The sequence below is a fragment of the Muscardinus avellanarius genome, assembly GCF_963383645.1.
Source record: "Muscardinus avellanarius genome assembly, chromosome: 9".
Taxonomy (NCBI): Eukaryota; Metazoa; Chordata; class Mammalia; order Rodentia; family Gliridae; genus Muscardinus; species Muscardinus avellanarius.
In genome coordinates, this window is record NC_137795.1 from 101,743,291 (window position 1) to 101,758,459 (window position 15,169).

The 15,169-nt window shown below is 39.8% G+C and overlaps 1 pseudogene across 1 annotated transcript; it reads right to left on the bottom strand.

Moving 5' to 3' along the window:
- Positions 1 to 11,418: 11,418 nt before the first annotated feature.
- On the bottom strand, positions 11,419 to 14,349 carry LOC308267220 (cationic trypsin-3-like; annotated as a pseudogene). Its single transcript has 5 exons — positions 14,310 to 14,349; positions 13,721 to 13,892; positions 12,784 to 13,034; positions 12,097 to 12,233; positions 11,419 to 11,568 (listed from the first exon to the last, which is right to left on the bottom strand). The product of its transcript is annotated as a cationic trypsin-3-like (transcript).
- Positions 14,350 to 15,169: the final 820 nt, after the last annotated feature.

Genomic DNA, 15,169 nt, shown 5'->3' on the forward strand with positions numbered 1-15,169 from the left:
CCTTTAAAGGAGCTTCCTGCACACATGAATGGCTCATGTAATGGCCTGGGATTGGCTGTAAACTACGTGCTAGTGATCTTTATCCCAGATAGGCTAGGCTATTTCTCATGGAAATTCCCCTTGTGGCTTGGTGCTATATAAAGAACTGCTTGGAGAGAAATAAATGAGATCTCGCTTGACTTGACTCCTGGCTCGTGGGTTTGTGTTCGAGTCGTCGGTACTCATAATCTCGCCAAGCCCCATCAGCTGTCGGGCTGGATTCCCGACAGTCTGGTGCCCTGTGTGAGGCCCCCCTCTTCACCCCCTAACAAAAGAAATCACTGGCGAGCAATCAGTCTTCGGGTGAGTATCCCCCCATATATTAATATGGGTATTAATATGGGGAAGTTCAGTTCTAAACCTGACCCTGCCCTAGAATCTCTTCGACTCTTTCTCAAGAGCCAAGGACTTGGTCTCGCTGAAGACCAAACTCCCAGGCCTGGGGGTGCTTTCTAAGATTTGCCCCATGGCTTCCCGAAAGCAATCTTTATGATTGGGATACCTGGGATCAAGTTGAGGGGCTGGTTAGGCGAGCCCAGACAGAGAAAGGGGAGATCCCCCCCTTTGCAGTTCTCCCCACTGTCTCTGCACTTAAAAGTTGTTTTCCCCCACGACCCCCAGATAAACTTGCTAACCATATCCCCAAGCCAGCGAAAAATGGGGCCGCCGAGCATACAACCCCCTCTGGTCCTGAAGCTCCTAAAAAACCTCCCAATCCTTTTGGGGACGCCAAGGACTTTCCACAGCCCCTTTCCCTGGCCAATTCATTCTCCATACCCTCCCCTCCACCCCCATATGCAGGCGAAGCGGGAGCCGGAGGAACCCTAGTGGAAGGGCTGGCCCAGCAGGCTGTGCCTCCCAGGCTGCCTCGTGGCTGCACCTCCCTGCCAGCCCCAGCCCCAGCCCCAGCCCCAGCCCCAGCTCGGAACAGGGCTGCATGCCCTGCCGCCACCCTTGCTTGGTGGCTGCTGATCCTGGGCTCCGCCTGTTGGCTGTTTCTTCTGGGCTCAGCCCTGCTCCGAGGGCACAAAGGGGCCTCCGTGATTATTTATCCCACTTTTGTAAAAGGAATGGATCCTCAGCCCCCAAAAACCATCTTCCAGCCTGTAAAAGGATCCTCCCAATTCAAAGAACCTTTTTCCATAGCCCTAGCCCTACAAGGATTTTTTGAGTCTATAAATTTATTGTCAGATAGTTTATATGTAGTAAATTTGTTACCTACTTTAATAGATGCTTATATTAAATTAGATGCCAACCCCGCCATCCCCTTAACCTATGGCATACTTACGGTGATGGCCGAGCTGCATACCACTGGCCTAGAACAGGCGGCCTTGTCCCCCCCATACCTGGATCAGGTTAGGGCGGGTGCACTGGCAGCACGGAGAAAATTAGACGATGGGCCCACTGAGGCCCCTATTGCGGCAATCACTCAAAAGCCCGGTGAGGATCTACCTACATTTATAGAGAGAGTGTATAACAGCCTTGGGAGGAGGTTTCCAGCCAGTCCACTGGGAGACAAGTTTGTCAGAACACTAGTGTGGGACGAAATGACAGCCAATCATAAGCTGGCCTGTGCGGGGTTGAAGGGGCATGCTTTAGAGAGATGGATTGTGGCCTTTCGGGATATTGGCTCTATGAACCACCAACTTCAAGCTATGACAGCTGCGGTAAAGAAAGGGCAACGGGAGGGCATACAGACTCTGATACAGGTAATACAGCAATCAAGGGTTGCCCCCGCCACGTGTTTCAGATGCGGAAGGGAGGGCCATTTCCGCCAGGCCATGCCTCCTATGGGAGGAGGAAAGAAAGTGGAAACTCCCCAGATGCCCTGCCCCAAATGCCTTAATGGCTTTCATTGGGCCCAGGACTGCCGGTCCAAATTTAACTTAAATGGGGGAGCCTTTAACCGCCCAAGGGGGCTTCCCCAGCCCCGTTAAAAAAGGTGAACAATTCCACTGAGACGGTACCTCTGGTGACTGGGTTAAGACCCAAAATGGTAATCACAATTGGAGATAAAAATTCTAAATGTTTAATTGATACTAGAGCCGATTGAAAGGGAGTCGGGTTCAGATCCCCAAGTCCGAAGTGGAGGGGATGGTCGCCGCAAGGCATCCAGTGCGGTAACGCGACCAATCCGGGAGAAGCCGGTGGGAACCCCAGGGAGAGTTCTCTTTTCTTTGTGAAGGGCAGGGTGCCATGGAATGGATTCCTCCCAAGAGAGGGGCCTGTGCCTTGGAACGTGTCGCGGTTCTGGCGGCTTTCGGTGAGCTCTCACTGGCACTTAAAAATCAGGGGAAAAGGGTATAAATTTCGCACTGGGCCGCAGCAGGTCTCCAAGGTAAACAGCCTCTGGCATGCTGGAATAACAGCAGTCGCACATGGGACAATAAGTCCTAAAGAGATGGGCGAGTGCCCTTCAAAAGGGACGGGCATTCAAAAGGGATGGGCGATGGCCTGCACAAAAGTTCAAGCCCTATCTGTAGAAGAGGCCATGGGGAGAGAATTAAAACTCAAATATCCTCAAATCCCTACTAAGGATTTAAAAAGTATTATTCGTACTTGTAAATCATGTCAACCTTTCTTTCAAATACCTCCCCTTCAATCGTCCGGAGTTATTCCAAGAGGCATACGCCCCAATGGATTATGGCATGTGGATGTAATTCATTTTCCACCATTTGGAAAACTTAAGTATATTTTTGTTTTTATAGATAACTATTCCAGGGCTGATTGGGCCTCAGCTCATTCGGGTGAAAAGACAAAACATGCTATAAGTCACCTTCTTCAATATTTTGCTATTCTTGGTATTCCAGAACAAATCAAAACTGATAATGGCCCTTGTTTTATTAGTCAACATTTCGCCTCCTTCCTTCAATTATGGAAAGTTATTCATACTACAAGCATTCCATATAACCCAAAAGGACAAGCTTTAATAGAAAAATATAATAATACCCTAAAAGTTCAATTACAAAAACAAAAGGGGGAGTCGCTACCCCCACATGATCAATTAAAAAAAGCATTATTAACCCTAAATATTTTAAATTTTTCAAAAGACTCCAACCTGTCCCTTTTCAATAGGCATTGGACCACAGAGATTCCCTTTTCCTCCAACAAAGTAAAATGGAGAGATCCCCTGACGGGAATGTGGAGGGGCCCAGATCCCCTTATAACTGCAGGAAGGGGCTTTGGGTGTTTCTTCCCCTATGATGATAAAAGACCACTTTGGGTCCCAGCAAGAGATATCAAACACCTGCCTACAATAATTGGTAATTATGATTCCAGGGAAGAGGAAATCCCTGAAATTAGTCCTTTGTTTTTTATTTTAAAAGAAAATAGTCATGAAAACACTAATGTTTGTCATCCTGTCCCTGCAAATACGGTATAGTATGCCAGGCTTTGGAGACGCAGGTAAGGCAAGGGAAATATTAAATGCAGGCCTTTGCACCCTTGCCTCCATGCTCTCCGATATAAATATTATCCTTGAGGAGAAATCAATGCCCATCTCCCCCTTTTTGATTGGGGAGGGCAAAAAAGGAGAGCAGTACAAGCCATTCTGCTCTTAATCAGCCTGGAGATTACTGCCAGAACTGCCATGGGTGTGGCTGGCCTTGGGATGGCCTTTGAGTTACATAGGAGACTCCCTCCAAATAATTGATGGTGTTAAGTCTGTCTCAGAAATTGTCTGAGACTTACAAGCCCAATTAGATTCCCTAGCCTATGTGGTATCACAAAAAAGATGGATATTGGATTTATTACCAGCTGAAAAGGGAGGCATCTGCTTATTTTTGCAGGAACAAGATAAGATTAAGCAGCTCCAACAAGATCTGGAGAGGTGGCGAGGAGATCTTCAGGAGAATCCGTTCTGGACTGGCTTTCATAGACTTTTGCCCTATTTTCTTCCTTTGTTGGACCCCTTGCTGTTTATCATAGTTTTGTGCATCGTAGACCCCTGTGATTTTAATAGATTAGTCCAGTTTCTGTTAAAATCAACCAAATAGAAGTGCATTACCAAAGGCTTGCCAGCATGGAAAATAAATCTTAGGATTGGCGCTCTGAATATGACCACCCCTCTCCCACCTTACAATTTCCCCAGATGGGAAAAATCAAAGCATGTTGAAGGGCTGGTAGCCAATAACGGGTAAGATTCCCAGGGGCCATGGAAACCTAAGACAGGAAGTACAGCATCAATCTGTACTATCCAATAACGGGTAATCCCTGGTACTCGATGGGGACAACCTAAGATAGGCACAGTCCCAATAAAATAAAGGAAAAAGGGGGATATGATGGGGTGTGTCTATACAGCGCCTAAGGAGATTCGGCCTGAGCAGCCTACGGCCTAAGGCAAAACTTTAAGTAAAGTGATTCAGCAAAAAAGGGGCAAAGATGGCGCCTGGAGGAAGCTAGGAAGGCGTGGTTTCCCCATTCATTATGGGTGGGGAGACTGAGTGGTTTTTCCCTTTCTACCTTTAAAGGAGCTTCCTGCACACATGAATGGCTCATGTAATGGCCTGGGATTGGCTGTAAACTACGTGCTAGTGATCTTTATCCCAGATAGGCTAGGCTATTTCTCATGGAAATTCCCCTTGTGGCTTGGTGCTATATAAAGAACTGCTTGGAGAGAAATAAATGAGATCTTGCTTGACTTGACTCCTGGCTCGTGGGTTTGTGTTCGAGTCGTCGGTACTCATAATCTCGCCAAGCCCCATCAGATGTCGGGCTGGATTCCTGACAGGTCTAGGAGTGTATCCCAGAAGGAGAAGGGTTTCCAGAAACCCAAGTACGGTAGTAATAATAATAATAATAATAATAATAATAATAATAATAATAATATTAAAATAAGTTTAGAGAAATAGAAAACAGGTTCAAGGCATTGGAAAATGGATTAGATTTATTCCTGTTTAATTTGGGAAAAGGTAGCAGTCAGTATAAATAATACTAGCTTCAGATTATAAATAGTTTTCTTTTATCTAGCTCTTGCATTTAAATGACATACATAAAGCAGAGATGTTTTATTAGCAAGTTGTCATTTAAACATTCCTAAGGTTTTTGATCTTGGGAAATAACATGTTTGACCTTTATTCCTCTTGAGTAAAAAACAAACTCTTAGTATTCAAGACTGACTGAAATTCTCAGTCACTTCCAAGAGCACAAATATGTTTCAAGTATTATTTGCAAATTGCTAGAGGTCTCAAGACAAGCACTTAGTTCATGTCTACTGTACTTTTTTTCTCATTCATTAAGTTTATTTAGCTCAAAGTTCAGAACATAGAGTGTTCTTAAGCCCTCTGCTTTGAACTTGCTTACCATGATATTGCTCAGGTATGTGGCTTGCAATAATTTCTGAACCTATGTATCTATGTTTTAGCATTTTAAGCTTCTTAAGACATATCCTAAATTAATAATTTGCTGTTTGAACAAACTTACATAGCAAGAAACCTGCTGAGTTTTTAACAGGAAACTCACCAGCAGCTTTTAGGAAAGCAAGAAAGAGGAAAAGGAAGTTCTTCATGGTTGCTCACTTGTTCAGCACTGAAAATGAACACCTATTTTATCCATGCATATTTATTATTCCAGGTTTGTAGTTGACACTCATGGTCACAGGTGCTAGAAATGTGATTTCTTTGGGAATTTCCAGAATGCATGACTGCCAAAGACAGATCAACATTTGCCTTCTAAAATTTGAAATGTTTTGGAAAGATATGACCACACTTTTCAACTCACTAAAAATAGCCTGTTCCTCTAAGGTAAACATTACTGTTTTTCTACCTGGCACAAACTCCTAGACATCTCACATATTAAACATTGTCTCAAGGACCTTCCGCACATGCTTCTTCAGTAGTTTTCCTCTTAACCACTACCTCACAGGCATTCTACATCTACTCAGCAGTGTCCAAATGTAAGCTTCCTGCTTAGAAGGACAACATATGAAGAAACATAGCCAACATGACCTCACTTCTGAGTGTAGTCTCCTAGCCTGCCTCTTTGAATCTTCAACAGCATTCTACCTCCAAGCTAAGCCCCTAGCCATATTTGTTTATTCTTTAGGTTGAAATAGGGTTTCACTGAGTTGGTAAGGGCCTCACTAAGTAGCTGAGGCTGTCAGCAAACTGCAATTCTTTGTCTCAACCTCCCAAATGCTGGGATTATAAGTGTGCAGCACCACTCCCAGGTCTTTGTCATTCTTTTACTCTCAGGTTTGTTGGTTATTCATGACAAGTGGTGCCCAAACAGTGCCAGATGAACATGATGATAAAAGGACCAAGGACTTTGCTGAATTTGTCGATCAGGTCTATTAGCTTTGGGGAGGGTTTGTTGGGTCTTCTAAGTATAGTATCATGTCATCTACAAATAGTGAGAGTATGATTTCTTCTCCTATTTGTACCCCTTTGATTTCCTTTTATTGCCCTACTGCTCTGGCTAGAGTCTCAGGTATTATATTGAAGAGAAGTAGTGATAATAGACATCCTTGCCCTATTCCTGTTTTTAGGTGGAATACATGAAGTTTTTCCCCATTTAATATGGTGTTGGCTGTTAGCCTATTGTAGATTATCTTTATGATGTTGAGGTATGTTTGTTCTATGCTGATTCTCTGCAGTGCTTTTATCATAAATGGATAAATGTTTTTTGAGCATCTATTGAAATTATCATGAATTTTTTCTTTGGTTCTGTTTATATGATGAATAAACACAGATTTATTTATTTTTATTTTTATTTGATCCAGCTTTGTATGCCTGGGAAGAACCCTACCTTGTCATCATGTATGATTTTTCTGGATGTGGTTTTGAATGTGTGTTGAGTGTATTTTGATTTTGTTTAGCAGTTTTACATCCAAGTTCATCAAAGATATAGGCCCATAGTTTTTCTTTCTAAAACTGTCTTCATTTGGTTTTGGTATTAATGTGATATTGGCTTCACAGAATGTATTTGGGAGAGCCATTTTTTTCATGAAATATAAAAAAATAGGTTGAGGAGTATTGGGATTAGCTCTTCTATAAAGGTTTTATAAAATTTATTTGGGAAACCATCTGGTCTGGGCTTTTCTTTGATGGTAAGATTGTGCATGTATGTGATACTGGGGTTCCTGGAAGCCCTTCTACCTCTGGGTACACTCCCATATACCTATTTTTTATATTTTTATTTGGAAACAGGGTGGCTTAAGCCAGCACGGCTGGCTTCAAACCTGTGCAATCCTCCTTTCTTTGCCTCCCAAGCACTGAAATTACAAGTGTGCGCCACAACACCTGGGGCTGATGGTAAGATTTTATTGCTGTTTCAATCTCTTTGATTGCTATTAAGTTTTCTATATCTTCTTAACTCAGTTTAGGTAGATTGTATTTATCTAGAAAGTTGTCAATTTCCTCCAGGTTTTCCATTTTGTTGGAGTATAGTTTTTGAAGGTAGTTTCTCATATTCCTCTGGATTTCAACTCTTTAGTAGTAATTATCTTCTTTTACATATCTATCTTGTTAATTACTTTTTGAAAAACCAGCATTTGCAAAGTCTCTGGATACAAAATCAGTCTTAAGAAATCAGAACCTTTTCTGTACACTAACTATAAATCCACTAAAAAAGAAATTTAGAAAACACTTTCACTCAGGAATCCCACAAAGAAAATATTTAGAAATAAACATTAAAAAAGAGGAAAATGACCTCTAAAAAAGAAAATTATATAATATTGAAAAAGGAATCAAATTCTTAGAAGATGGGAAGATCTTCCATATTAATCAATAAGCAGAATAAATGTTATCAAAATCATCATACTCCCAAAATAGAACTACAGGTTCAATGCAATACTCATTAAATGACCAAGATCATTCCTCACAGACATAGAAAAATAAATCCTTAAATTTTTTTGAACAACAACAAAAAATAATAGCCAAAGTAGTTCTCAGCCACAAAAACTATGCAAAGGAATCACAGTAAATGACCTTAAAATATACTACAAAGCAATGGTAATAAAATCAGCATGGTACTGGAACAAAAACAGATCCATAGATGAATGGAGTAGAATAGAAGACTCACAAACAAAACCACACACTTTTGACAATTGATTTTTGACAAAGGGGCCAAAAATGTACACGGAAAGAAAGATAGCCTGTTCAACAAATGGTGTTGGAAACACTGTTTAACCATATGCAGAATAAAGGAAATAAATCACACTTTCTAATCATGCACAAGAGTCAATTCAAGATGGGTCAAAGACTTTAAATTAAATCAGAGACCTTGAGGTTTCTTGAAGAGTTGGGGTTGAATAATAAAAAAGATGAAGGTGTTTTGTTGGCAGGCATTGTCTCTTGAATCCAGTCCAGGTATTTGCTCATCTTGATGTAAACACCAGGATGGCCTTTCAGAGCACAGCCAGAGCCCCAGGAGACAATGCCCTGGAGCTCTCCATTGCAGGCCACAAGGCCACCGGATTCACACTGAGGACAAAGGAAAATGCAATCAGATTCTTGTTCATTCCCAATGTTAGATTGGAGTCCAAGATACACCTTTATACTTCAAGAAATATTATTTTATGGTGCTGATCCTCCGTGAGCAACTTCTCTACCTCTTGAGATTCAGCTGTCAAATTCTTTTTGTTTATTTATTTATATGTATTTTTTAAACAGGGTCTCATTAAGTAGCTGAAAGCCTCACTAAGTAGATGAGGCTGGCTCTGAACCTGCATGATCCAACTGTCTCAGCCTCCCAAGTGCGGGGATTGCAAGCATGTGCCACCACGCCAAGCACCACAATGCCTGGCTTTTATCATTATCACTATTTTTCATCTTCTTTCTTTTTAGCCACTCTTCTTATCTTAATATATCCATCTGACAAAAAAAGGTGAGGACTAGCGGACATTAATACTGTCCCATTACCTTTGCTCCTTTAACAAGGGTGCCATTTCAAAATCAACACGGAAGGGAGTCTGAGTGCACTGTTAATATAACTAACTTCTGTGTATCCATTTGCCAATGTAGTATTCTTAAAAAAAAGCCACATTAAAAGCACTAAGTCCCAGAACGTAACCTCCTTTTTCTTCAAAATCTAGCAAAGTTAAGAGAATCTTGATTGTAAGGCTATATTAGAATGTTTAGAAACATGATCTTGAAGGAAATTGGCTTTCCATTATGCACACTGAAAACCAGAGCAAGTTACTGTTGTGTGTAGAAAGCTGTTTTCTTGCACTTACACCAGAACAGTTGATCCTTGGGATGCTAGCCATGTATGCAGATTAACCAAGCTAATGGTGACAGTGGCACAGCTTCTGCAGCCTAACATAAAATACTGCTTCTCAGTGGCAAGCATTTATGGAACCAAGCTCACTATAGAGAAAATATGTGTCAATATCCGACAAGCCACCGTAGACAAGCACTGAGTGGGATGAATGTCCTACATTCTGAAGAAGTCCTGTGAAGGAAGGAGGTACTGTTTTTCAGACATCAGGAGGGATAGAGCTCTTCTTGGAGAGTCACTGATTTCTTGAAATTTTTCTCTAATATATCATATGTGTGCCATGTTCTTGGAATTGTTCTTGGAATTGTTCTCTATATGCCATGTTCTGCGGGCAATTTCTTTTCCCTTTCAGCAATCCATCCCACTGCCCTGGTACAACTGAATTTTGAGCATAACAACTGTTAACACTAATTTTTTCAAAATTCTGTCTTTATTTTCCATACTTTTCACTTTCATTTTAATGTCTTATGAAGAATATTTCACTGATACTGTATATTTAGGGTTCTGAATTACTTTTATATCTCATGTTTGTCTCATTCCCAAGGATTGGCATTCTTCTCATATTAATTCATTGAACATTTTGAATATCATTAAAATGCATTTATGCACCTTCCTTAAGGCCCTTGATTCTTTGGGTGATCTCCAAACATTGTGCCAGAGTTTTTATGTATTCTCATCATACTTCTTATTATCTTTTTAGTGCTCTCAGATATTCAAGTTTAGTGAACCTTTCTCCAAGTACTGGTTTTATTTTTGTATTAGTGAGGATTGAACCCAGTGGCATGGTATCACTCCAATAAAAAGAAAGCACAAACATGGGAAGACACAAGAAATTCCGGTCATGCTGAGCAGCTATTGATGCAGAAGTCATGAAAGGATTCACTTTTCTTGTGTTTCAGGATTTGTAAATGGAAACATTTTTTCCAGAGTTTTGCTTGTAGATTCTGACAGCTATGAGAAAGTGAGACATTTTCTTTATCCTCGGATCTATCTGAATCAGCACAGTTGACTGGAGAGTCTGCTTATTGCAACCCTGTTTGCCTGACAGAAAATTTAAAAGGAGCATGGTCCATTTTACAAAAGACTTCACCCTGAAAATAACTTTTGTATGATAACTAGGTATGGAAGTGTAAGTTTTCTAGGGCTGGTGATCAGTTGCATTAGGTGTGACACCTGTGGACCAATCCAGTTTGTGTAGCACCCCTAATTAGGAAGCTAAGTGTTGGGGGAGGTGTGTGAGATACAAGAAACCTGAGGTTTAATGGTTTCTCTATTTTAAATTAATAACACATGATTTATCATAAACAATGCAAGATCAGAGATCAAATGCGAACTGTAACCAAGTGTTATAGAATTGTGTCTGATATATTAGAAAAGCACCTAATAAATTTATTAAAATAGGATGGTGTTGTAAGCCACAGGAAGTGCACATGCCTATAATTCCAGTACTTGGAGGCTGAGACATGAGTATAACAGTTTCCAAGCCAGATTCAGAAACTTATTGAGACCCTCAGAACAGAGTTAGACCCTCTTTCAGAAAAAAAATAGCTGCTGGGTGTGGTGGCACACACTTGTAATCCCAGCATTTTGGAAGCTTGGACAGGAGGATCATAGTTCACGAACTGCCTCAGCTACTACATGAAACCCTTTGCAGCTTATTGAAACCCTGTTTAAAAAAAAATAAAAAATAGGGCTGGGAGTGTCCTTGGAGGTAGAATGGCCCTGGGTTCCATCCCCAGGAGAGAAAAATAAAATAAAATAGGGCTATAAGTGTTGCTCAGAGGTAGAAAGCCTTTATTTACAATCCCCAGGACAAGACACACACACACACACACACACACACACACACACACATACACACATGTCATGAGAACTCTGTTCTCCAAAATATATTGTCAATATAGGGCATAAGGTCCTCCATGGATCAATAATTTATATTGATTAGTATGGATGAATTCTTCAATAACTTTCTAAAATCTTTTAAATGCATATTTCAACTTAGTCCTACTTAGCAGAAAATTTCAAGAGAAAGTAATACATATCAAGGAATATTTGTAGACAGATGTGGTGCAAAAGTCAATCATTTAATTTTTGTACTGAGTTCAGGCTTGAAAAGAACATTAGGCTCACTATTCCGGATAGATCATGATAAGGTAAAGGTCATTAGTTGGCAGCAATGGTCTCTTGAATCCAGTCCAGGTAGTTGCAGACCTTGGTGTAGACACCATGTTTGCCTTTCAGAGCACAGCCAAAGCCCCAGGAAACTATGCCCTGAAGCTCTCCATTGCAGACCACAGGGCCACCAGAGTCACCCTGAGAAAAAAGAAAAGGACAATCAGACTCCTGTTTTTCTCTAGCACAGAAGATGGAATCCATGTTATTCTTCTGTGTTCTGGGAACCATTGCAAGTTGCTGATGGTCCACAAAACACATTCCTTTACACTGAAGAGCTAAATATCAATCTCCCTTCTACAATTTGTTTCTTCCCAGTTGCTCCTCTCTATAGTTGGTCCATAGGACCAAGGAAAGTGAGGACTGGAGAGATGTGAGTCTGTTTCAGTATATATGCTCCTTTCAAATGGGGTTTATTCTATGCATACCTCCTAAGAAGTATGCTTCAGTATACTAACAGCACAGAAACTTCTGTGTAAATCTTTACCCTTAATACTATACAATATATAACAACACATAAAATAATTAATTCATCACAAAGCTATTTCTTACCTCTCAGTATTTATGTCATAAAGAGTCCTAAAGGTTTGCATGTTGAAAAAGAAAAAAAAATCAGGGGGCAGATGAGGAAGAATGAACTGATGGTTGGAAAATTAAAAGAAAACTCACCTGGCATGAGTCCTTCCCACCCTCCAGGAAGCCCAGGCAAAACATGTTGGCAGTAATATTGCCTGGGTAGGAGTTGTGACAAGAGGAGTCAGAGAGGACAGGTGCATCCAGACACTGGAGGAGGGAAGGGAATTTCTCTGTTGGATACAAGCAAAATGGAAGATTACCCACAGATATCCTGGAAATTTCCTTCCTACTCTATGTGCTCTGTTTCTCACTACCCCGTTTTCCTTTCAATTTTTAAATAACTTGAAATTTAACTGAACTTTTTTTTGTCTAGATAGATTTCAAGGTAGTTTTAGCTAATAAGTATTAATTATTTGAGACTATAGGAGTCACTATGGATCTCAGATGCAGAGATATGTCTGTGAAGCAAGTATATTTTTCAGGTAAATTCAATTTCTTTAGCCGCATTTCTATTTACCTCTCTGTTTCTAATTCTCTGTACATTATTTTGTGGCTTGAAATAAATACCTCAACATTTTATAATAAGTAACTTTTCTGTGTTCTCTATATTCTTAAAAAAGGAGAGTTTCCATGTAAACTAACCACTTTCAAGGGTGCAGATATCCAAAACTAGACTCTAGCAACCTTGCTTAATAGGAAAAATTTAGCTAATTGTCCCTCAACATGCCTTTTACTTCTCATATTTTGAGACTTTATTCTGGTGTCCCAGGTGACACTTACATCCAAAGCTCAAGGTGTTTCCCCAGCCAGACACAAGGCACTGGGTCCCAACAGATGGACATGATCTTGGCAGAGAGATTGCGGACACTCGAGTCCTGATGGTGGCAGGTGCATTCAGTTTAACCAGCATGATGTCATTATCAATATTAGTCTTATTATATTTGGGGTGGATGATCATCTTTGCTACATCAATAAATTGCTCATTTCCCTCAATGACATCAAGGTTGTGTTCTCCCAGATGCACGGAGTATCTACCTCTGTCAGAAGAAAAGATTAAATTTTCCTAAATATCCAACATGAGATTCCTTATTTTCTCCCATTACCTCCTCGAATAGCAAAAGCACAGGTTCCCTTCTGTCCTCTTCAAATGTCTTCTTGTGCAATATCACATGAGGTACAGATTAGAAAACTTCTGCCCCAACTGTCTCTACTCTAGGAATCCTAAATCATGCCTTCTTGTTAGAAGAATGAGGTATAGGAATAGGAACCATAAGTTTTAAGAAACTATTGGAGAGATGAAAAGAAGATTGATTCTTCCTGCCTTATTTTTCCCTCTGAGATGACCAAGTATCATTGGGTGGTGAGGCATTTGTCATAGACATTAGAAAATATCAAGTTACAGAATGGAGGGTTTAATTTTATTATCCTCCCAGAAAAGTGAAATACTGTATGATTTTTACTCCTTAAGTAATAATCATTAGGACTATATCTTGATTTCTGTTCTGAGCTATTTCTAAGAATCTTTCCTCAAATACTCTTTCATTTTCATACCTAGGATGCCAAAATTTAAGAAGGCAGCAATCCTACAAAATAACCTACATTTTTAAGGAACAAACAGAAAAGTTTTTCAGCATAATTTTAATTTACTTTATTTTTGTTTTTTGTGGCTAGAGAAGAAATTGAACCAGACATAGGAATGTGAGTTATAGTCACTTACAATAGGTAGGATTTTTAGCAGTGAGCCGCAGACAGGACCCACTGATCACTGATGAGGGAGCCTCCGCAAAAATGTCCATCAACATCCAGGGACACCTGGTAGGGAAGGGCATTCTCTGAACAGGTGTAGCCCCCGACGATCTTATCATCATCATCAACAGTGGGGAGAGCAACTGACAGGAAAGATGGAAACTCAGTGTCAAACATCCAGCTTGCAATGTTTTCTCAATCCTGAGGATCAGCAGACCCAGCAGAAAAATGAGAATATTCTCTTGCCTCACATAATCAGGAATGGAATGTTTAATGTTACTTTTCATTTACATTTTAGTGTTTCATACATTAAAGTATACTCTACTTTCATTTCCCTGTTTTTAGTGTATTTACATGATATTCAACACAACTCTGTTTCCCTGTGGCCTCTATTGTGACCCATTCCTTTTGATTATGACTTTTCTTGAACAAGTGAGATTTAATTAGAGCTAAACCAATATCTAAGACCCTGTTGTCTTATCTTTTTCAGCTACCTGATTACAGAGCCTACAATAATTTTTTTTTCCATAAAAGTAGAGAAAGGATAGACTCTTTCTGATCAGCAGCTCCCAGGAAAGCAAGAAAGATGAAGGTCTTCATGATTTCTCACTGGATCTGGAGTGGGAATTGTAGGAAGGCTTTTTATCCATTGGTATTTATACCTTCAGATTTGTCATTGACACTAATATCCACAGGTGTCAGAAAAATGATTTCATTGGAAACACACAAATCTAAATTTAGAATTTGATTCTCTGACTCATGGAAGATGATTCACCACTACATTTAAACATTGATACTTTTCTTTTTTTTCAGAATGTTATGGGAATGGAAGTTACAATCCCACCTGGGTGAAAGTAGGTTGATAGAAAAAGAGGCTGGCTTAAGGTCACAGGAAAAAATCTCCAGGTTTTTGAATTCACATACAAATATTTTAGGTACCTGGATTTTTCACATGTGTACTTTTGTCTTAAGAAATAACTCAGACTATGTACACTTTTGTGTTTACCATTGGCTTTAGCACAAATATATACATTGTTTCATGGTAGTTTTCATTTTGTACATCTAGGTTAAATTTTTATTATTAATAGAGAAAACATGTTTCCTCAGAAAAGGAAAAATAGTCTTTTTATTGTAATTAAAATATATAAAAATGGGACAGTAAAAAATGATTCCTACCAGTATTTGTCTGGTGCTTACTCTGTTTCAGGGAATAGTAAACCCACTTTGTCTCCACTTTCTCATTTCTTGGATTTAGTTACATAAGTTAACCAGGATCCAAAAATTTTAAACATAAATTTCTAAAAATTGTAACTCAAACATTTAAAATGACTTTTGTGACATTATATAGGTATTCTTTATTTTGATCACATTTTAATATACTTATGTACCTAGATCAAAAATGAAAACTTATCACATGCAT